Raw genomic sequence first — 25276 nt, 5'->3', positions numbered from 1 at the left:
TCTGGGGAGGCGCAAGCTCACACTGCGCATGGCTGAAGCACACGGGTGGGCGCTGCCGCTGAAACCGAATGCAGGGCTAAGTGATCGTCGAGGGAGGCTGGCAAAGCGGGTCAAGTACACCCTTTAGGAGGAAAGATGTGAACGGAGATGTTTTGAGAAAGGTTTCTCTGAAATAAATGTGCAAATGACCCGGATCAGGTGGGTCTGTCATGAGTTCTCACACTTGGTACAGGGAAGCTGTGTGAGTTCGCTGGAGCCAGATCCAGCCCACAGTGAAATGACAGGCTTCGCCATGTTTCTTACTAAAGGACTAATAAAAACAACAGAAAGTTATTTTCAAGAGACAGACTGGTGCTGTGAAAAATAATCAATCAGTCTTCAAAAGGAAGAAAAGATTGCCAGTAGTTAAAATACTTTCCTGTCAAGATATATTTTTATTTCTTAAGTAGAATAAATCTGAAAATTTCTTCTCTCCTCAAAAGTTCCATCAAAGTTGCATGCTTGTTTTACATGTGTCTAGGCGTATATCTATACCTACATCTATATATGGGATAGATACAGACACATATCTGATAGGTTACACTATGTATATTTCTTTCTGTCTTCTATTTTTCTTGATTTTTCATATTTAAGGGTTATTGCACGTTGCTTATTAATGTGCATATCTTTTGAGCCATATATCATAGGGTGATTTTGCCATAATGCTAATATTTTAGAGTATATTTTCACAGATATATATATATATATATATATATATATATATATATATATATATATCAATAATGTCACTGGGTGACAGACTTAAGGTCCATTCATGACTATCTGGCTTATGACTATATCACTTTGTAAACACAAAAAAAGTCCCATTTTTTGTCTAATTCAGATTGTACATATCTGTTCCATCTTTTTTATTTTCCATTTAAGAGCATTCCTGTCTTCTGATCCACTCTAATTTACTTCCAAGTTAACTTCTAAGAATGACGCTGGTTTTCAAAGAAGATAATAAGAGGAAACAAAGAATTAGTATATCAGTAATTAGTAGATCACATTTTACATAAGTTGAAAATTTACTTGTATTCATTGGGAAGAATATAGCATATGAAATATGCTATATTTTAAACTATTTAAAATACAGTTTAAAATATTCAAGTTGCTTTGAATATATGAAACCAAAGCAAACAGTGTCCCCTTCTTCTCTTGGGAGACATGTAAACTTTTCAATACCTAAAATTAGTTTGATATGCCCCTTCCAATATCCACGTGCAGTTCCTTGGAGCTTTGCAGCATTTTATTCACTTAAGTTTCAGAAATAATTATTGTTTTGTTGGTCTGCTGTTAGAAGCAAGAGTCAAGTATGATAAAGGCGTGATCCTCATCCAGAAAATTCATCAATACGAAAGACAATCGGATCCAGTAGTTTGCAAGGACATTTAAATAATATATGTGTCCTACTTAAACTGATGATTAATAGTTGGCGAGAGCTGTGTAATGTAATGAAGACAAGAAGAATAGAAAGCTACTGTGGTGGGGTACATATTATCTACTTTTGGGGGGGTTTCGAGACAGGGTCTCTCTGTTTAGTCTTGGCTGTGCCCTGGACTCGCTGTGTAGACCAGGCTGGCCTCAAACTCCCAATGATCTGCCTGCCTCTGCTTCCCGAGTGCTGGGATTAAAGACGTGTGCCACCACGCCCGGCCTTTGTAACCAGTGGTAGAGAGATCTTTGGATGACTTTGAACGCAGAGTCCATGTGAAGGAGAAGCCAAAGCCACCAGATGACAGTTTTCAGACATGAGCTTAAGAGTAGATGTTGTAGGCTCTGACATGGGGTTGGATGTTTTCCTGAAGGTGACAGAAACCACATGATCAAGGAATATCGGAGAAGAAAACAAATAATAACTTTGGCCATACAGAAAAGAGGAATTTTAGTAATTTTAGTGTATAGTAACTCCTCCACTCTTTTGGGAGACCACTCTGCTTTGTAATACTTTTTATTAGCTTGTTGCCACTGAAATGTATAACACAAAGCCAAAGTATGTGATAGAAGACTATAGCCTTACAGCTTATCATACGGTCATAATAAAATGTTAGCAGTGAATGGAGGGACATATGTGATGGCGCCTTTATTACATATGGGGCAGTAGCGTACATATGTGTCCATGTATGCACAGACACACATGTGTCTATGCCTGGGTGGAGGTCACTAGTCAATGCTAGGAGCACTCTTTAGTCACTCTTGATCTTGTATTGGAGATAGGGTCTCCCACTGAACCTAGTGTTCATTGATTCAGCTAATTTGGTGGCCAGCAAGCCTGCTATCTGTCTTCCCAACGCTGGGATTAAACATGAACGCCACTGCACCCAGCCTGTTTATTTGTTTAACATGGCTGCTGGGAATCTAGACTCAGATTTTTATGCTTGCAGGGTAAAGCACATTCAAAACTGAGATATTACCTTTTGTTTTGTGCATAAAATATTACACAGACAAAAAACAGCCAGACAAATCACACATGTACACACACACACACACACACACACACACCTTAACCCTATTTGAAAGAAAATTCTAGTACTTTGTAGAGCCAGCCTAAGACCAAAATTATTTGTTTGGGTCACAGTATCCTCCCATGAAGATTTTCAATACCATTTGCACTCTTATTCAATATGATGCACACAGTATGGAAAAAAACTGTCAAAAGTATTTTAGAATAGCTCCAAATAATTGTTTAAAGAAATCATCCAAAGTACACACTAATCACCTTAAGAAACTATGGTTTCTCCTCAGCAGTACAGATTCAAAAAGTACACATAAATGTCCCCCAGGTGTGCTTACATCAAAGGAAAAAACAAGACAAAGCAAAACAAAAGAAACACTACAAATCTTAAAGTAGGAATGCCATAAATGCCCTACAGAAATAGTCTAGTTTTAAAGCCATTCATCCCCATGTTATTTAAGATCTTTTGACTATACTAACAGCTACCTCTGTGGATACTTTACATATCAAATAAGCTGGACAGTGGAGCAATTCACATAAATATTTATAGGATTTGTGCTACTAAATATCTGTAACAGTTAGAGAAGTTTCTGTCATGTTTCTGGAATTCTTTCTAAATTACCTGAATAGATTATCACTAAAATTATAAGTAGATGTAACCCTCCAGGATCCTTACTGTTACACAGAAACACCTGAAATGATTGGATTTACGGGGCATTTACTTAGCATACAGCCTTCTCATTTGGGTGGATACAAGTTCACAGATTAACCTGCTGGGGCTATGCAGAGCACATGAGTGAAGGCATTATTCTGAGCTGTTCCCTGTGCTTCCGAAGCACTAGCTAGCAGAGTCTCTGTAACTTGAAAGCAAACATCTATTGTCAATACATCTGGTACTGAGAATTAAAACCTTTGCAAAGTGTCTCATGACCAGTTCAATGAGAATGTGTTAATAAAAGTAGCATTATATGTGTGTGTGCGTATACATTTATACACACACACACAGAGAGAGAGAGAGAGAGAGAGAGAGAGAGAGAGAGAGAGAGAGAGAGAGAGAGAGAGAACCGAATTTGGAATTTGGAAGAAATAAAAATAGCTGAAGAATCATACATAAAATGGCAGTATAAATTAAAAGCCGTAAATGTCCAGGTAGGTGACAGTAAAGGGGGGGGACTCATTTTTTTTGGCAGGGTAGAGATAGGATTTCTCTGTGTAGCCTTGGATATCCAGGACTCTCCTTGTAGACAAGGCTAGCCTCAAATTCACAGAGATCCACCTGCATCTGTCCCCTGAGTGCTGGGATTACAAGTATGCATCACGGTGCCCTGCTTCACTTTTCTAAAACTATGGCTTTTATAGTCATTTTCTAAAATATATAAACACAAGTACACACACACACACACACACACACACACACACACACACACACACACACATCAGGGCATTCTCTTCTTCGTGTTTCTATATCTTACAGAATGTTCTACTGTTCTGGTTACTCAGTTTTTATGCATTTTTTCCCTTTAGCAATATCTCAGTAGATGGCACCAGAGCACCAGAAATCTGTAAATCATCCACCTGGTGAGCATTTCCCCATTATAATCCTGTTGTGAATTACCAGCGGAATTGACTAGCTACATTAAACACGTGAGCATGGAGATAACAGAGCCCTTGATCTTCAAAGCTGTGTTATTCTAACACGTGTATTGTTAACTGAATTTACCTTTCCCAATATGCTTCTTTACAACTCGAAATGTTTAAATGATTGCAAATCAAAGTTACCTTGAATTCACACCCCTAAGTCTGCCGTCAGAAAAAGTAGGAATCAATTTGAGTGAAAATGACATTTCAAAGGACATACTTGGGCTTTAAATATCCATCCTACCTCCAACCTCCCTTCCAAAACAAGAAAAGAAAGAGAGAGAGAGCCCCATGGAAAACCATGTCTGAGGGATTTAAGCCTGCCTGCTTCGCAAGAACAGAAGTGAGAAGCAGAATAGACGAAATGAACACTTAATCTGGGTGTTAATCTAAAAGGAATATGGAGTGTTTTGAATATTCGGAATGTGTATCTGCATCATTCCTTTTCATGAACCCAAATGCTATATAAAAGTGGGACCAGCAGATAACACAAAAGCAAAGAAGTAGCCAGAGCAGTTTGTATGCTCTTTCTTCTTAGCATGGCATGGGAATACCAGTGGACCTAAGTAAAAAGGAAGGGTTTTATCCACTCTATAAATTAGGTATATGATCCACTCTATAATGGCCACCAAGTTGGGAACAACATTACATAAACTGTGCATGGTAGCATAAACGTGTACTCCCAGTTACTCCCAAGGCTACAGCCAGAGTCATAATTTCAAAATCAGACTGGGCTGCAGACTCTGGGCAGAGGCTGTGTCTCTGGAGGAGGATAGGGGGATTCAAAGTGAAGGTTCTGGAACATTTGCCTAGCATGTGAGAAGCCCTGGGTTCCATCCCCAGTACCACCACTAAAAAAATGATTTTAGAGAAGTGAAGATTGACAGTAAACAATACACTGAAATCCTATTACAATCCGACACTGCCAATGTCTCTTTACCAACAGTTGCTTTTAATTTAGTCATCCCAATAAGCTACACAAGGCAGCAATTCTTTTCTGTATTTTATAGGGAATTAAGCAGAGAACAAAAGTGGCCTGCTTATCATCATATGAGGGCATATTAGATTTGACATAGTGTGTGTTGAAAGAAAATTGCCCTCATTCTTTTTATCAGCTTTATGTTAAAACACTGGTTGTGTTAGTGTCACACCTTGAGTCTGTGCAATAAAAGAATGTTCCTACCTCTAGAAAATAACCCAAGCAACTTACACTCCCAGGCCACCATAAGACTCTCCAAGTGTCTATTAACGTGGAGTCCAGTTGATGGGAAAGGAGCTAAGACCCAGGAGCACATGCCTCTCTGACACCATTCAATCCCATGAAGCCTATGAATTTACAAGCTGCACCCAGGCTCAGAGAATTTCAACATGCATTTGTTCAGGCTTCGCTCATTGACACAAATGGACACATCAAAGACAGATAAGACAGACAGACAGCAGGAAGAACCGAAGAACATCCCAGAAGCAACACAAAGAGCAAGAGAAACTGGAAACCAATTCTACCTCAGAAACTCAGACCTGTAAAGAGTAGTGTCTGGAGACAAAGAGCAGGAGTTGAAAAAAGCAGGCTTTCAAAAACAAAAACAAACAAAAAATAATAATAATAAAATAAACTTTAAAAAGGATTTAAGAGACACTATCTAAAATCTTTCTGTAAACCACACGACGGACTCCTATATCATTCACAGATGGCAAAATAGCATGTTCAAGTGATGGCAGAGACGCAGTCAGTAGTCAAGGTTGGGAAATAAGATGGAGGCAGAAGAGTAGTAATCTTGTCGAGTGGAATCTTGCCGTGTGTAGCATCTATAGTGCAATTAAACACTCAACCCTAGCTTTCACACCATTCTAAAATCGCAAATTACAAATAAGGAAGGTGTTAGTGTGCAAAATACAATGGCGAATACGACAACATGTTTAGTAAATGAAGGCGCTTTACAATCCAATGATATACAGTGCTTTTCAATACAGGAATCATGGCTACCCGTCTTCTGAACCCAGAGAATTGTCACTCACACCATCAAATGCTGCCTTCTGTTCGTGACTATACACGGCTGAATAACACACAGACACATGCAGCTCTTTAAATGTATCATGTGCTTTTCAAGCTTTTATACTTGGCTAAAATTATTCTGTTACCAATTTCAATTGTGTTCATTAATTCACTAAGCAACAAAAAAGTTAGTAAAGACTCGAAAGCTGGGCACAGTGTCACACAGTGAGACCCTCATCATTGGGAGAGTAAAGCTGGGGGATCCTGAATTCAAGATCATCCATAAATCATAGCGATCGCCAGACAATCCCAGATTGCATGAGACTTTCAATGAACAAAAATGAAAATAAATAAATCTAGGCATCCATATAAGAAAAATGGTATGTTTTCCTTTTAATTTTTCTTGTCTTAAAATACATATATACAATTTAAGGGAAGCAACATAGATGGGCACTTCCTATGTAATAATGGCAGTATCAGTGTCTAATTACGGCAACATCAGGATCTTTGAACTGGATGCACATGTCTTAAAATGCCCCCATTGGCAAAGCATTGAGAGTTGAGGCAGGAGAATTGTGAGTTTGAGGCCATCTTGGGCTATGGAGAGACCTTTTCTTGAAAATCATCACCCTTTTAGTGCCCTATTTAGCCATCATCAGAGACACTTTCTCCTGCAGAGATTACACAAAGAGAGCTTGGAACACACAGCACCTAAATAGGATGGCTCCACCAATTCCCTATTCTTAGAGCTCAGGGCACCCCACAAAATAGATGGAGAAAAGGGAGTATAGGCCGGAGGGGATGGAGGACCCCAGGAAAACAAGGCCTTCGAAAGCAACTGGGCAAAGCTTATATGAGCTCACAGAGACTGATGCAGCAGGCATGGGATCAGCATGGGTCTGCACTAGGATCCCTGTATATAATATAGCTTCCAGTTTAGTGGTTTTATGGAACCCTTGAGTGTGCAAAAGGGTGTGTTGTTGATTCTTGTACCTTCCCTTGGAGCTCGTTTCCTTCTGTTGGGCTGCTTTGCCCAAATTTGATGTGAAGGTTTTTGTTTTTACCTTATTATATTTGGTTTTGTTGTGGTTTTATTGTTGTCTCTTAGAAGCCTATTATTTTCTAAGGAGAGAGAGAAAGGGAGTGGATCCAGATGGCAGGAGAGATGGGGAGGAGCTAGGAGAAGTAGAGGGAGGGAGAATTTTAATCAGGATATATTGTATGAGAAAAGATTTTATTTTTAACAAAAGGGGGACAGTTTTTAAAAATCACCACCATCGCTACCACCAACATCTCCTCCTCCTCTTCCTCCCTCCCTCCTCCAAGTGTTCATCATCCCCCTAACATTCTTCTGGACACCCCAGAGTATGAACACAACAGACAGGTGGGGACCACAGCTTATGACCTTCTAGACCGTATCAATTATGTATACCTGTGTATGTGTATATGCCTCTGCTTAATCAGTATCAGAATCCTGGCTGATGTAAACTACTGATGCTGTAGGTATATTGTTAGCTGACTGAGGACCAGGCTGACAGTTCAGGTTCTGCAGAGAAATGCTGATGGAGATGGCTGCAGGGTGACCTGGGTGCTTGCTATTTTCTTAAGCTGTGGTAAAGACCCGGGTCGAGAAGGAGAGGAAGAAGTGCTGGTGGCAATATTCCCCACCCACTCACCCGTCTAAAACAGTTCCCGTGATAGACCTATTCTCAGACTTAGAATATCTATTTTAGTCTTATGTGGCTCTCTAGTTTCCATTATTTAAATCCAGGCGTATATGTCCCTGATGTAGAGAATGCATGCCAGGCAGCAAGAGTTATCTAACTATACTACTTAGGGTTCTAGGATGTATGTTTTTGTAACTCTTTGCTTCCTCTGAAATAGACTAAGATCATAGTAAAAGAACTATACAGAATTACCAAGATGTATTAGCAATAGTGGCTAAATTTTTTAAATTGTTTTTAGTGCCAGAAATAATAGTCACTATTTTTTTAAATATTAGATGTATGCCACGGTGCTGAATTATTTTAAATTAAACTTTATATAACATTACATGGGCGTGGTGGCGCACGCCTTTAATCCCAGCACTCGGGAGGCAGAGGCAGGCGGATCGCTGTGAGTTCGAGGCCAGCCTGGACTACAAAGTGAGTCCAGGACAGCCAAGGCTACACAGGGAAACCCTGTCTCAAAAAAACAACAACAAAAAAAGAATTCTCTAAAGCAAATAACTTTGTTTCCCATCTCAGAAAGAGCTAAAAACCATAAATAAATATATGCAGGCCTAAAGCACTTAAGGCAGTAAAGTTTAAACATAACTGAAGATCTGTCTGGTATAAAAAGGCCGAGGCTTAATCGTCAGCACTATGATATAAGAAAAAACATCTAATATTAAATTGAGTATTTGTGCTAAACAGCTATGAGATAATTTACAAGCGATCAAAATACCTCATATGAATCATCAAAATGTTTTCTTTCGTGTTGTTTTGTGTTTTGTGAGCCAAAGTTCAGTGAAGTAGCCCAAGGCAGCCTTGAGCTAGCTCTGCAGGCTAAGCTGCTTCCAACTCACACTGCTGTGATCCTCCTGCCGCAGTCTGCCCAGGTCTAAAGTTATAATCATGTTCCCTCGCATCCAAAAGTCATTATCATTAAAAATGAAAGCGCTATCCAAGCACTCTACACAAAACACACATACACGGTGCAAGAAGAGTAAGTCGCAACGTTCACAGGAAAGTAGATCATATTAGAAATGTTCAGTGAAATAAGATAGCTTTGGTAAGAAAAGTATCACAGTTTCTTCTTATGTGGAACTGTATCTGTCTATATGTGTACCTCTGTGTGTGTGTGTGTGTATATGTGTATGTGTGTGTCTGTACATATAAATGGCATAAAAATAAAAAAGTGGACAGTGAGGTGGAAAAAGCACTGTAAGAGGAAATGCGGAGAATATAAAAGGCTAATGGACTGAATAAGGCATGAAAACAGAAGGAAAGGCTATTAGGGGAGGAAGGATATCAGTAAGAGGACAGGCGAGAAGGGCGGCACCGTGGGGAAGGAACAAGTACAATGGTGCATGCGTATAAAAATGCACCAATGACGCCCATCATTTTGAATGCTCTAACTAAAAAAATAAAATAAAATAAAATAAAACTGCAAATTGCTAGACAGCGATAGTAAAAAGAAAAAAAAAAAGGAAGAAAAAAAAAAGGAAAATTTTCATTGTTTAGGGAAAACAGAACACAAAATGGAAGGCCAAGAAATAAGCTGGAGAGAAAGCAGCAGCTCGTCTGCCCTTTTACCCAAATCCTCAAAGAGAAAAACAGAAAATCAAGTTTGAAGATGTTTTCTTATTAGTATTTTCAAGATTTAAAAACAAAACAAAGACAAAGCAACAAAGACTGAGCCATAACTTTGGTAGCTTGTAAGCCATGGGTCAAAGTATTGCATGGTGAGCAGGGTGAGTTTGCCCAGATCTCTTTTCACAGTAGTATCTATGTATCTTTCTGAACACCAGGAGACTGTGTGTGGAGGGGTAGGGGGTGGGGGACGCGATTTCAAATAAGAAATAAACAGTAAATGAATGATCCACTGCAGGAAGTCTACCAAACTGTGCTCCCGCTCATGAACAGCATTAGATGCTGCACCAAGTCTCCCAACCTCGGCAAAGCTGTGGATAATCAAAGCGGAGGTTGATAAATGCCCAACTAATTTCTTCTCATCTCTCAGTCGTGAAAATGCTGAACAGAAACACTTGGCTTACTTTCAAAATCATTAAAGAGAAGGCAACGTGGGGAAAGCAAGAGAAAGGCAGCTTTCAAACAGCAGAGGATTCTGGTGTGCTGCTCTTGTCACTCTGCTGTTTGCAAAAGCTAAAGGCTCACAGCAGTGTCTCTACTGCTCTTGTGGTTTCTCCTCCTCGCACACTTCTGTTTTTCTCATTCTGAGTCTTTATAGGAAAGGAAGAGGCGCAGCTCATGCGGTTAAGCACACAAGAGCTTCCAAATGGTGCAACCGGTTGCCATAGCGCCAGCATAATCAACCCTATCTCGGGGTAAAACCGCAACTTCTCTAGTTCGTGTTGAAGCTGCCTGGCTGTACATTTTAACTGCTACAAAATACTGAATTTCAGGTTGACTTGGCTTTGCTTTAGTGAAATCGTATTTCAACGAGGAGGCTAAGTTTATGTAATGCCTGGGTTAATTTCAGAAGCACTCCACAGTGCAAGGCACTTACAAATGACACTTTAATGTCAAAACATTAAATCCCATCTTATATTTAAAAATACAAACAGCTGCCATTTCTTTGGTCCGCATTTACATTCCACCGAGGAATTGTGTAAGGAAACTTGCAGTGAAAAGATTAAAAAACAAAAACTCTAGTAGAAAATAGAAGATGTTCCTTTCTGTTCAAGCTTATGAAATAATCAAAGATAAAAAGGCAAAGATTTTTCCCATGTTTGTGAAGAATCCTCGATTATGTGTACAAAAATACCTACCATTAGGGAACACCATATCACAATCTTTGGGAGCCAATGGGCTGAGCTACTTCAGTTGGATAACTTCTTAGTGTTGCCCTTGCTAGTACCATGAAAGCAAGGCCTGAAAGACACCTGTGTGCTGGCGCATTTCTTTGCCCGTCCACATTAACAGGCACCCATTTGCCCTGTGCGGAAACATCTTTTCCGTGGTGAGAATTTTTACCGGTGTGCATACATGTTGACTACATCGTTGTTCCACGATAGAGAAAAATATTAAAATAGCCTAACCATGTTCATAAATACTATTCAGATTATGAGATACTTTCTATAATTACTGTTCCAGTTCTTCAGCTTTTATTTTATTTATTTATTTATTTATTTATTTATTTATTGTCAGCAGAAAAGTATTGTCTGTCTAGAGTAAAGTAACATACCGAATCCTGCCATCTCGGAATCTTTTTTTAAATATATTTTATTAATTTATTCAAATTACATCTCAATGGTTATCCCATCCCCTGTATCCTCCCATTCCTCCCTCCCTCCCATTTTCCCCTTATTCCCTTTCCCTATGACTGTAACTGAGGGGGACCTCTTCCCCCTGTATATGCTCACAGGGTGTCAAGTCTCTTCTTGGTAGTCTCTGAGTGCCACCAGGCCTCCCCATCCAGGGGATGTGGTCAAATATGGGGCACCAGAGTTTGTGTGAAAGTCAGACCTCACTCTCCATCTCAGAATCTTAAGCAGTCTTCATGACAGCCTTATTTTAGTGGTTCTCAACTTGGGAGCCGTGACCCCTGGAGGAGTCTGCTATCAGAGAGTCTACATATCAAACATTTACATTATAATTCATAAAAGCAGCAAATTATAATTGTAAAGTGCCACAGAAATAATATTATGGTTGGGGTGTCGCCACAGCATGAGGAAGTGTATTAAAGGGTCAAAGCATTTAGAAAAGCTGAGAACCACTGGTCTAAGTGGTAGAGGAGTCGTCACTCTTTCTCTAGGAAGCCATTTCAAGTTTCTTGCCTGGGGCTAGCACTGCAATTCAGTTTGCTGGGCCCTTCCCTTACATCCAGGGACCCATGTCATGAATCCCCAGCAGTGCCCTAAACGGGTGTGATGGCTTCTGCCTGTAACCCCAATAACCAGGAAGCGGAAATAAGAGACAGGGAAGTTGAAGGTCATGCTCATTCTCTGCTACACAGAGAATTCAAGGCCAGCCTTGCCTAAGGAGACCCTGAAAAAATCAACAAAACTTCAGGTCCCCTCCCGGATCTTCTCTGGTCTCCTATCTTCACCTCTAGGCCTCCAATTCTCAGACCTTCTTTTGATTTGTTCATGTGTTTGAGACAGGATTGCACACGGCCCAAGCTGCCCTCAAACTCTTTTTGTAGCCAAGGATGGTCTTTAATTTACTATCCTTCTCCCTCCACTTCTCTAGTGCCTGCATCACTGGTATGCACCACCTTGCGTGGGGCTGGGAATCAAACCCAGGTCTTTATACATGCTGGACAAGCACTCTACTAACTGAGCTACGTTCCCAGGTCTGGGAGTTGTTGTCCTTGAGGGTTGAGGAAACATTCTCTTTCATTAGGTCTGTAAGCTACTTAAAGACAAGCTCTAGATGAGCAGTTCTCAACCTATGGGTAGCAACTCTTTGGCGATCAAACAACTCTTTTACAGGGTCGCTTTAAACAATTAAAAATGCAGATATTCAGATTACAATTTGTAACAGTAGAAAAATTAGAGTTATGAAGGAGCAGAAAGAATAATTTTATGGTCAGAGTCACCACAATAGGAGAAACTGTATTAAAGGGTGTTAGGAAGGGCGAGACCCACTGCCTTGTTTGATGAATCATGGTTTACTAAATGAGAAAGGAGGACACCGATGGCTTAAGCAAACTGCTTCATAATAGTGACAGCACCAAACCTAAATCCAGAATCCAAAGAATCTGATTTCCTTAAAGCTCCAAAATGATTCACTTAGTAGGAGAGGATTCGGAAAATCCATTCTCCATCATTTTCCTCATGTTTGGGACAAAGTCCTTGAGCACCTGACGCCTGAGATCTGCCACTTCCTTCTCTTTGTCTTCCTCTCCCCTAGGTCAGGCATTTCCCCATCCAACCCCCAACCTTTATGTGCATTTCTTTGCCATCAACTTCCCTGGCGTTCCCCTCTCTCTCTCTCTCTCTCTCTCTCTCTCTCTCTCTCTCTCTCTCTCTCTCTCTCTCTCATACACACACACACACACACACACACACACATACACACACACTTCAGACTTCAGCACCAGCCAAACTCTGAAGAATCCTGGTATGTGTCTTGTCTTTCCTATTAAAATATTTTTAGTAGCAACTTCTACACTTCTACACTCCTTGCTGCTTACTTTACATCAGTTCATCTTCGGTTACCTAAAGGTTCCATATCTACTCATGAGCTTTGACCCCGTACTGGGAAGCTGTTTGAGGGCCTCCACAAGTAGGAAGTCAACAAGTCTTAGTCATTGTTATCTTGCACCATTCTGACTTCTCCACATGTGTCTCTGGAAAAAAAGCTGGTAGCATCAGCATTCTTTATGTCCTGTAGAGTGTCGGGTTTATGAAAGGAAAAGAGTCAATGGTCCTGGGGTAGACTTCTGTTTGTACCTTTGGTCCTGTAGCACAAACACTGCAGCAATAAAAAACAAACAAACAAACAAACAAACAAAACAAAAGAAAACACTGCAGCAATGGTATGATGAAACACACTGTGAGAAAGGGCAGTGTGGGTTTTCCTTTCTTTCAGACACCACCATGTTCGCTCTTGACATTTTCATGCCCTTGTGAATTTCCATACTTATCTACACTTACATTCATGCAGCGGAGAACAAAATGCAAACCGACACCCCCAACTATCAATACGTGCCTTGAGGGGTGAGCTGCACTTTGTATTGTGTACAGCTAACCTGGCTTTGATCCCGGCCTGAGACGATCAGGATCTCGTGCTGGTTTCAAACCCACCAATCTCAATCTTGGTCTACTGGGTACAGACACACAGGGAATGAAATCACTGTGTGCTGTGGACATCTGAGCATCCCTGCTCATCACGGCTCTGCTGACAGTAGCCAGGAAATGGAAACCTAGGAGTCTGTCAATGTACGCAATACTACAGAAAATGGGCTGCACTATGAAGAACAGTGTAACTTTTATTGTGTGAGAGCGCTGATGAAGTCAGAGGATATGGTTAAGTGGAATTAGCTAGGCAAGGACAGGCAAATACTTCATAACCTTCCTCATATGTGGACTCTTAAAAAGCTTCACAATTAGACAAAGCCAGGGTTCGACAGGGCAGCTGAGTGATCAGAGTTTGAAATGGTACCTGCTTCAAGCGAATTAGAAAGAGTTTTGAATATTCTAAATGACTGAGGTAATAAATACATTAACTGCCCTGATTTGATCGATGCTACATAATGCATGTATCGAATTTGTATGAGTTTTATTAATTAATGAATTAAAAGTAAAATGAGTAATATTTCAGTTTTTGCCCACAGACCTAAACTCGTGATATCTAATACAGATTTGGGTTGTGATTATTATTTAAAGCAACACTAGCAGAGGATTTTGCATTACAGAGGGGTTTAATGATAATATATTACAGGTCATTTTTCAATCATCACACAAAACTCTCTGTTATTGTTACGGGCCAGGCATCTAAATGCTTGCTTTCTTGAATAAGATTTCCACAAAACTCTCCTAATTTCTGCAACATTAATTTCCTCAGACTGAACAAAAACACAACCTGATATGCCCAGATTAGAGTGCACAGTGTGGTCTGCAGCCTGAACACAGTTGTCACATCCAGTGTTGCATGTTATCACATGCCTTTCGTATGCCCTGTCATTCTGTGGAAGGCTTTAAAGACACATTATCCAAAATGACACTGTTGAGTGACAACAAAGCCATCAGCTCTGCAAGATGCCTGATTTTTCAAGGGGCCAGTCACATGCAGGTGTGTCTCTGTGCATTGGGACCTGTTAACCTCCGGGAAGCACTTCGGATCCCAGATCCCTGTATGTCCTCAGCGCAGTGCCAGGCCAGGTAGGCTCTGGAACTGTGGGTCATCAGGGACCTTCCCTCACTTACTGACACTCATCAGCCACTGGTTTTTTATGTTGAATAACTGTCCAATACCATTTTCACAGCTGAGTGGGAAAAGTAAAGGCCTCTTTGTAAGGTCCGTGCTCATTTGACTAATTATTCTTCTGACTGGCCAAGGCATTTTCAAATGTCAGAGGACACAGTGTTTACGTTGAGCCTATCATGAGAGAGCTACACTAAAACCTCAGAAGCGTGACTCCTTTAGGCCTCTTGGCACCCAGGATCAACTTTCCCCATCAATGCCTGTGTGGACTGGACTGAGTGACTGAAACAGCCATGGCCGTCCCTTGTCTGTCAGAGTCATTGGGAGGGTAAAGTAGGCACAGTTGCTCATACCCTGTCTATTTTTGATTCACATCTTTCCTTCACTGATTGTTCACCCCAGCATCCACATGTGAATCACAAATCACATCCTCAGCCACGGTCAGATGTGTCACTAAGGGGGGAGTGGTGTCCTTGTCATTGTGGACTTCTGAAACAATTCCCCCAGCCTCCCCCACCTGCCCTTTCAAATGAAATCAGCACTTTGCACAGAAACCCCCAACCCATTGCAGAAGAGCATCCACTGGTGTAATAAAGCTGTATAAGAAGAAACAAACATCTCCCCTTCCTTTATACATAATGAAGTCTATGAGGAGAATGCATCCTTTGGCCATGGTGGTAGAATGGTCCTGACCTGAAGCCCAAGGGGGGGGGTGCTGTGTGAGGATGAAGAACATGCGTCAGCCTGTGCTACATGGCAACAGCCTGTCTCAAAAACCAACTGAGAGGTGGAAGGAATGAGGGGCGGGGGGGGGTGGGGGAGGGAGGAAGCCAGGAAGGGAAGAAAGAAGGAGGGAAGAAGGAAACCGCAATCCTGTTCAAATTAAAAATTTACCAATGTATTCTGGCTCAACGTAGCTTCCTGATACGGAAAGCCATCTTGTGTGGTATATTACAACAGTAATCCAGGTCTTGACACAGCTTGTCATCTCCTGACATAAAACAATGGATTTGGGAGGCTGGAGAGATGGCTCAGAGGTTAAGAGCACTGACTGTTCTTCCAAAGGTCATGAGTTCAATTCCCAGCAACCACATGGTGGCTCATAACCATCTCTTCTGGCCTGTAGGCAGAATGCTGTATACATAATAAATAAATAAATCTTTAAAAAAAACAAAACCAACAGATTTGTTTGGGAAAGGCTTTTTATGGAGATGCTTATGAAAGACTCATGGATTTTTCTTTTCCTTTTGTCACCATTCTGTCTTGTGATAAGCTAACTGGATTATTCCAAGCGAGGAGGGAAGTGGGTTGGAACTAGTTAGATTCTTCTTATTAATGAGATTTGATGAATGACACATGCTTTTCAAAAGAATAAATGCTTTATGTTGGTCCCAAAGTAAAGGCAGATTTATAAGGTGAAACTCTACTGTTTCATAAGGTATCTGAGACTGAGAAACACTTTAGAACTGTCAAGGATGATGCTGAAATATTACCTTTAATCTTTAATCACTAAACTTGGGTCTTCTCATGACAGAAATATTTTAGTTATAACAGATGAAATTCCTGTTATTTGTCTGCTGATAATTTTTTTAAAACAAGCAATACCTATCTCAAAAGTGTAGTATAGCAGCGCAGATTATGACATGGGAGGCATTTTGTGAGCTAAACACAGAAACTCTAGTATAATAAGCTGGAGAACACTTGTCATCTGATTGGTGTTAACTGTTATCTACTGTTCATTAGGGCCATCCAGTGAACTCCTGTATTTCTATTATTTAAATTGTTGTCATAAATCTATCACTTTACTTATGAATTAATGCTGATTGCTTCTAAACTAAATTTATTTGGAGCCATATTTTATCTGTGTCTTCATATAACTGGGACTGAATAACAGAGTAATCTTATATGTTGCCGTTAAAGCAAGATTGTACACAATATGCACAGTTTGAAGATGCTTACATAACAAGTAGACACACTTTAATAAAATGGAATGGCCATCTCTAACACTGCAAAGACCAGTGACACCCTCAAAAATATAAAGGATGAAATGTCAGAATCAAGTATGTAAGTAGTAGGGTTGTGTTGAGGCCCTGACAATAGTAGAAACAATGGCTGTTACTGATGAACACTTGGAAAGATGTAGCAACTATTGATTTGTCTGCTTGTCAACCTGTGGTAGTAATTATATTCATGGCAGTAATGTTACAGTATTATGTTCACATGAATACACTGTCCTTTTACATAGCATCACACCACTGTTTGCAGGTTCTGCTAATATATTATAACGCTTTTCCCATTATTCCTACCCACCATGCCAGCCTGTTACTATTTCCAAGTTACCGTTTCTGTAATAGATGTCTTATGAGACTATATAGGCTGTTTAAATTGCAGAGAGCTGGGACACTTAAGCTTTAGACCAGACTCTGTCTGTGAGCCCTGCTTGGACTAGATCCTAACGGTGTGTTTTCCGTTTTATGAGAGCACTGGATAGGTGAAGAAGGCCTATCTTGCCATGGCGCGGTGAGCATCAGAGACAAATTTTACAGCGAATCAGCCACTGCTTCGCCCCTCCAGGGTGATAGGTTGTGACTGTCAAGGCCAGGAAGGCAAACTGAAAGCAGAAAATGGCCACTCACAGAAAGGATGCCATGCACATCCGATGAAAAGTTGTTTTTATGAGGAATTCTGTACGCACTAACACTTGTGAGTGCAGATTGCAATATACATTCAACTACCTCCGTTGTGTGGTGTGGGATGTGGAGGAGTCCCTGTGCTCTTGGAGTTGTAGTAGAGAAAGCACAACTATCTGAGTTTCAGGGAGGTGGTGAGCATTCAGCAATATGTTGTTGATGGGAAATTATGTAATCCTAAGAAGCATGCTAGTTTTTTGTTCTGTTTGGTTTGGTTTGGTTTGGTTTTTCCAGACAAGGTCTCTCTGTGTTAGCCTTGGCTGTCCTGGACTCATTTTGTAGACCAGGCTGGCCTTGAACTCACAGTGATCCGCCTGCCTCTGTCTCCTGAGTGCTGGGATCACAGGCATGTGCAACCACGCCCGGCTGCATGCTAGTTTTAATATCAAAAGTATCCTAAAATTTATTTGCAATTAGTATCTATGATCAAGAAAAACAACTTAAACATTCAAGAACATTCAAGAATATTCTGCACTTCTGCTGGGGAATGAATGTTTCAAGGTTATGGGAAGTGAAGCCAGAGCCTCTATCTCTGCGGATCAGAGAAGCCCAGAGGAAGCGTCATTATCACATGTGGCCTGGGAGTCCGGTGATGGATGCTATACTAGAAAAGGGCATTCATCTAGACCATAAAGACTAAGGTTTAGTTGGCAACATTGTATCACTGATTGGTGCTTTCAACAAGTGTACATTTTGAAAACCATTACTATCAGCAGGTTCTGAGCAGACAATGCATGAGGAGTACACACTTCCTCTGAAGTGCATCTGTACATCTAAAGTCATTTCCAAATTAGAGGAGTGTGTGTGTGTGTGTGTATGTGTGCGTGTGTATGTGCACACATGTGCACGTGCTTTTTGTTTTAATCAATTTATTTACTTTCTTGATCACAACCTGCCTCCTCTCCTCCCAGTCCTCTCTCACACACATACCTCCCCCGCTATTCTCCCCTCTCCATCTCCTCAGAAAAGAGGGAGGTCCCCCATATGCACCAACCCACCCTGGCACATTAACTTGATGCAGGACTAGGTGCATCCTCTCCCACTAAGGTTAGACAAGGCAGCCTGGTTAGGGGAACAGGATCCAAAGGGAGTCATCAGAATCAGAGAGGGCCTCTGTTCCACTTGTTGGGGGATCCACATGAAGACCAACCTGTGCTTCTGCTCCATATGTGCAGGGGAATCTAGGACCAGTCCATGCATGCTCTTTGGTTAGTGGTTCAGTCTCTCTGAGCCCCTGGGGGCCCAGGTTAGTTGACTCTGTAGGTCTTCTTGACTTCCAGGAAATCTAAAACAATTTACTTTTTATCTTTTGAGCTAATTTTTTTTTTTTTGAGATTAGGAATTCTCCATAGAACATTGGTAAAGTGCTTGTGGCCTTGCCCATCATTACAACAGCCACAAGCATGGCAGGAATCGACTGCAGAAGACACCATGTCATATACCGGAACTGAAGGAAAGAGAACCATCTTGATTAAAGCATAGTAATGCTGTCTCTTCTATCTGCCACACTCCAGACCGTTTTACAAGATCCCCACTCACGGTTTGTGAGTTCATTTTTTAATGGTGGCAGTAGAAGCTTGCCATCCTCTTTATGGCCGGTCCATACTGATGACTTGACTAAAGAGGTGGGCTTGAGCCTCTGTGCTGGGTCCTAAACATGAGGCGGGCCTTGAGATCAAAGAGGCCTTGTCAAATTGTAGGCAAGAAAATGACATTCTGATGACAAAAAGCCTCCACACTAAAAAGTCTGAGTATCAGCCATGGGCTGCCAGGAAGTAGGTGAACATCCGGGTTTTGGGTAAAGAGGAAGTCAGGAGTACAAGGTTAGACACGAGGCTGTGGATCAAGAGGCTGTAAAATGGTTTTAAATGGTATGAAATAGTTCCTACTGCAATTAGCAGGTGAAATAAAAAGAATTCATGGATTAAACTCTAAGGAATTTATTGTCTCACAAATCTTGGTTAATGTCATCCTAACCCATAATATCCAACTTAAGATTCAACCCTTAGACAATACAGGCCGAAAACTTCAAACCCTGACCCAGATCTAGCCAATGGACAGGACATTCTCCACAGTTGAATGGAGAGTGGGGACTGACTTTCACACAAACCCTGGTGCCCCATATTTGACCATGTCCCCTGGATGGGGAAGCCTGGTGGCACTCAGAGGGAGGACAGCAGGTTACCAAGAAGAGACTTGATAACCTATGAGCATATACAGGGGGAGGAGGTCACCCTCAACCAAAGTCATAGGGGAGGGGAGTAAGGAGAAAATGGGAGTGAGGGAGGAATGGGAGGATACAAGGGATAGGATAACCATTGAGATGTAATATGAATAAATTTAAAAATTAATTAATTAATTAATGAAACAAATATTCCACCTTTAGCTTTGTTCTGACATCTACAGGGCAAATGGTCTAGCCACTTGCTTGATCTCGAGATGACTGAGTGTTACGTTCTCAAAGAACAGCACTAGAGATAGGACACATCAATCTAGCCTGGGGATTTATCTGTTTTTAAAACGAAGGAACAGTTTTCCTAAGATGCTTTTATGTCTTGTTGGGCTATGCAGCTTCATTGCCCTAAAGAATGTAAACTCCTCAGGATTGATTCTGACCAATCAGAACTGAAACTCAGGTTCCAAGGAAACAGTGAGACCCAACTAGAATTTCGCAAGAGGAGGGACACAAGTAGTTCTCATTTGTAATTTGGCGCTTCCTTAGCAATAAGAACAGATCTGTGGGGTAGGACGAGCCCAGAGACAGCTGTGGAAATGTAAGTGGTTTAAGTCAGAGTTGTGGCAGTGAAAGTAGAGGTGGACATGCTCAAAGAAAAAAAAAAAGTTAGTACTTTACAGCTGAAAACAGCGTTACGGAAGGTGTAACAATTCAGAAGATGGCCTGAGTTTTCAGCTCTAGCGAGTGGGTGGAATCCAATAGAGAAAGGCAGGTTAACACAAGTTTTGAGTTCAATTTTGATAAAACTGAATCCGTGGTATCAATGGGACATGTGTTGGAGGTGTCAAGTATACCACTGGAAAAACACGTCTTTCTTTGCTATAGAAGAAAGAGTAGAGCCGGAGACAGACAGGGCAGCCAGCTTAGAGAAAACAAATTTAAGCAGTGGAGTGCACGATGTCCTTCTCGCAGTGTAGAAGGAGAGGAGGGCACGGGCCCCTGGAATGGAGAATCATAGCAACACAAAGCCCATGAGCTAGAGGTAAATAAGCTAAGGTTCTGGGCAGAAGCTGGGAGAGCGCAGACTTTCAGAAAGGAAGTTACTGGTAAGGTCAAACCCCTTTGAAAGGTGATGTCAGGTAGATGCTTGAGCTTGGTCTCATGGATTTAATGCACTAAAGAAAGGATCCAGGTGAGATGCTGTTGCTGTGGGCTCTCAGGGTCCTGCCAGGAGGAGCTACAGAGCAGGCACCTAACAGAGTCTCCCTCAGAACCTCCCACAGGCCTGGCACTCTGTGTAGACCACCCTGGCCTTGGTCTACACAAGAGATCCTCTCGTCTCTGCCTGTCAGCTGCTAGCATTATAGGAATGTGCCACTGTACCCAACTGAACAAAAGAGCTCTTAAAATTCTGTGACACACAAGAAAAAGCTCAAGGTAGTAATTAGAAAGTCCTGTTCTGGTTTGTTTTTATTTTCTCTTATAATTTTTTTTTTAGTAACTATTTTTTATCCTAATGAGAGAGAGAGAAAGAAAGAGTGTAGACTTACGTGGATGTGGACATGGGGAGGATCTGGAAGGGGTTGGGGGAATTATTTTTATTGTTTGAGAATTCCTTACATGCATACTAACTGTTTGATCAGGTCCACTCCCTTTTCCTTCCTTCCCAGTTTCTCTCTCTACACCTCCCTCACAATTTCATGTGTTATCTGTTTTGCTTTAAAACCCACCCAACTGACTTGGTGCTGCCAGTGTGTGCCTGGATATAAGGTCATCTACTGGAGCATGGCTAGCATCCTTTCAGTAAAGTCTGGAAGAAAGTCCAAGTGCATACCTGATTACAATGCACTTTTTGTACCAATAAGACTCTCAGGATGATGAGCATAAGAAGTGAGGGGGAAGAGGGGGCACTTTGGATAAAGAAGTGTAGTCATTTAGTAGGCTTTAAGATTCAAATACAATGAAGAGCCTTGTGTTCATTAAAATGAACCCTGACATTTTCAGCTCTATCTTGGTTGTGACTATTTGAGCAAATACAAAAGAAGCATGCTGATCATTTGCTTTGTGGAGAAAAACCCTGGATTAGAAATAGGTTCTGCTTCCAATACCATGTTTGAGATAGCATCCCAAACTGGCACACTAGGCAGATGTTACAAAGAAATATGCAAATGGTTACATAGTAACCACAGAAATGAATAAGCTCATTATCAAGGTTCAAATTATGGTTGATTTGCGAGTTTGTTTGGCAATGACTAATTCTTACTGCTGATGCTGAAGATTCTTCCTCTGTCATTGGATGTGTTGGCTCTGATTGCTGGCTGGCCTTTTCTGGGCTCACACCCACCCACCTACACCCAGTGCCTTCCTTTTAGGATATCTGTCCTCTTTTCTCTTAAAACGTGCTCCGCCACAAGGCTGAATCTGCAACTCATCAGATGACGTGCATAATTTTTAAAAGGTATTTTAAAATATAAACCATCACTTTCTTAGTTATTCTCATAAATAGTGACGGAACCGCTTTCCCCAAAGTACCACCTTTCCTTTTCCACTTCTTGGCTTATGCACACCCTTCTGAAGCCCACGTAGTCAGGTGAAGCCACAAGGCACAGACCTTTGTGTAGAAGGCCACTGATCAAGAATCCATGTTCTTCAGCTTGTATGCTCTGTGTTGTCTACTGTACCTATGGAAACAGCTCCCAGTGAAATGTGCCAGAGCTCTCTGGTGCTCTTTCTGCTGTTCTCATACACAGATGGTTGTTTTCCTCTCTGTTCTCTTAATTTCCCTTTGGGACATTCTTAATTGTTTCATACAAAAAAAAATATAGTTCTAGATAGTCTGGGAGTCTGAACCAGAGGCCTCCCCTTCCTTTCTTTCCATACATTGCTTTTCTCTGCCTTACCTGTTTCACCCTCAGCCATGCACACTTGTCATCTAACCTGAAAAGTATTTGAATATTCAGGAAACTCTCTTTCTTCTTCTTCTTCTTCTTCTTCTTCTTCTTCTTCTTCTTCTTCTTCTTCTTCTTCTTCTTCTTCTTCCCCTTCTCTTTCTCCTCCTTCCCCTCCTTCTCCTTCTCTTCCTCCTCCTCCTTTTCTTCTTCCTCTTCTTCTTTTTTCTTATTTCCTTCCTTCCTCCTCCTCCTCCTCCTATTCTACCCCCTCTCCTGGTACAAGCCTTCCTAATTCCTCATGATCCATCCTCACCTTAACTTTGATCATCTGTCTTTCTCCCAAACTGTGTGATGAGATTCATTATCCATTACTTTCCAAGCCCAGGGGCCTCTGTAAAGCACTCTGTCCCAACTCACTGTCTCTGCCTAATAGAGAGCCTTTCACTCTGTACAAAAGTCTGCACTCGTGATGCCTCACTTTTTTCCGCTGTAACCTAGACCCTTTCTCTCTGTGTATGAAGCAAATTCTGACACAGTCTTAAAAGCCCTGTTACATGTCAATAATTTTAACCACTATAACACTTTGTCCATATATTTTTATAAATGTCACACTATGATATCAGTCTGGTTTTGCTTAATGTTTCCTCTTAAGGTCATCCCTGACCAGCTTAGCAGTCAATGGTCTACTCTTAGGGCAATATATTTTAACACTCACATTTGCATTAAGGCTCAGCAACAAAGCTACTTCCTATGCAGTGTGTTCGAACACCCCCTTTCCTTATTCTGCACACAGATATAAGCCCGATAGCTCCACTTCTCTAGCATCCATTTCCTTTCTGTGTTTTCTCGTGCTGGCTAATGTCTACAATGCCTGTGACTAGGTAATCCTTGCAACCTCAGTTAAGTTATATTATTCCTTGGATACTGTAGTTCTTATCAACACTCTTATATAGTTTATGGTGTGCTGTGCATTGTGGTTTGTACACATGTCCACAGGGCTTGTTCCTACAAAGTGAAGAGACATATGTAGATAAACACACAAACACACACACACACACACACACACACACACACACACACACACACACACTCACCTCTAGGCAAGGAAAAGATTAATCCATATTACCTCATAGTATAATTTTATCTTATTTTAAAGAGAAGATATCATTATCTTAGCCTAGACTGGCTAATATATAGACAATCCTCTGGCTGTGCCTTCTGTGAGTTTATCCTCATTAAATGTCAGTCAGAACTTTTTACCTCACATTGCCAAATATACATAACCATCTGTGCTGTAGTATCTGTTGCTGAGCCATAATCACCCTTGAACGCTCCTGTTGTGTTTACCATTCAGACAGTGAGGAACCAGGGAATAGGGTTACATCCACTAGGAAGATGATTCATTTGTTCTCAGAGACACATTTCATGAGAGGTCATGACTGTAGTCACACAGTGTGCCTGCAGGTGGGGTCCGGCTTCAGGGAGCTGCGGACTCCAGAGGAATCTGCTGCATGGGGGAGCTTCCGATTCCGCTGCTTAGCTCTCCCTCATGTCCTACATACCTAACCCGCAGAGTTCCCACAACACCAAATGACATTCATTAAAATTATATTGAATAACAAAATGTATTTCTCTAGAAAAAAAATCTCCTTGGTATGTCTCTAACCCCCTCAGATCTGAAATATATTTTCCAAATGAGAGGTCTAAGTCAATCCTCAGAGGGCTCTTCTCTTCACAACGGATATGCGTTACACACAACTGAAAGAACCACTCCAGAATGTGTTAGAGTCTATGAGGAGTTCAAGGCAGGAGCAGAGCGAACAAGGGGTGTTGATTCTCAAGCTAAGCACCAGGGCCAAAGGCAACAGCGGGTATTGGGGGGGGGGGCGACAGGGGGCGGGACAGGGGCGGCGGGGAAGCGGGGGGGGGGGGGGGGGGAGCGCGGGGCGAGGAAGCTCACTGTCTTCCATACAGGCATGGCTGCAGGAGACATCTCAGGGGCAGATGAGCGCAGCTCTGCGCATGGAGCTCAGAACGTCCTGGGCTCTCTGAACAAGCAACATAAAGACTGACAGTGTCTACATCAAATGACTCTCAGCGTGGATAAAGGTGCCCACAGGATGTAAGTTAGTCACGAGTCAGCGAGGTCGCTACCCTTTCAGGAGACACAAGTATACTCCATTTTCCGTACTAAAACATTTCTTTCTTTTAAATAAATATACATTTATTCTTTTTTTTAAAACAGACAGTGTCAAGTCATGTGATGATTTTTCAGCGTGTCCACATCTTAACTACTATTAAAAACACTAATTGTAAAAAGAGGGTAAAGCAGTTGTTTCCCCATGAAAGGTGAGTGGCAAGCAGGGCCTGCCTTTTGCCCTCACGGCATGGTTACAAACTTACAAGAACACACAGACTTGCTCTCTAAAGAGACCTAACTTTCCTCACTCACAGCATGTTTAGATCTATTCTTCCTGTTAAAACAAATGTTATTGCTATAAACGTGCTTCACGATTATGGCAGAGTTCATTTTTTTTTTACATGAATGTATTTGTTTATTCACTTGGCAGAGTTGATTGCAAGCCTGTATTTCAGGCAAACACTTCTCTTCTCCGTACAGTTCCCTCTAAATATGGGAACACAGCCTGTTCCGTATTTCTCACCGCTGCCCACAGATAGAACTAAAAGATCCACAGACAATCCTCTGACAGTATCTGTGTATATTTATATGCCTTTACTTTCATACAGATATATAAAGTCTGTAGTAGAAAAGACCTTAAGTGATTTTATTTCACTTTTT

The 25276-nt window shown here is 41.3% G+C and overlaps 1 protein-coding gene across 3 annotated transcripts in view; it reads right to left on the bottom strand.

The window, feature by feature from the left end:
* PTPRC (protein tyrosine phosphatase receptor type C) overlaps positions 1-25276 on the bottom strand; it is a 108949-nt gene that overhangs the window by 61389 nt on the left and 22284 nt on the right. The gene's annotated exons all lie outside the window — the stretch shown is intronic.

This window comes from Acomys minous (genome assembly GCF_964271855.1).
Source record: "Acomys minous genome assembly, chromosome: 1".
In the NCBI taxonomy this organism is placed as follows: domain Eukaryota; kingdom Metazoa; phylum Chordata; class Mammalia; order Rodentia; family Muridae; genus Acomys; species Acomys minous.
The sequence above is the reverse complement of the archived record's forward strand: the minus strand, read 5'-3'. Positions and strand labels throughout refer to the sequence as shown.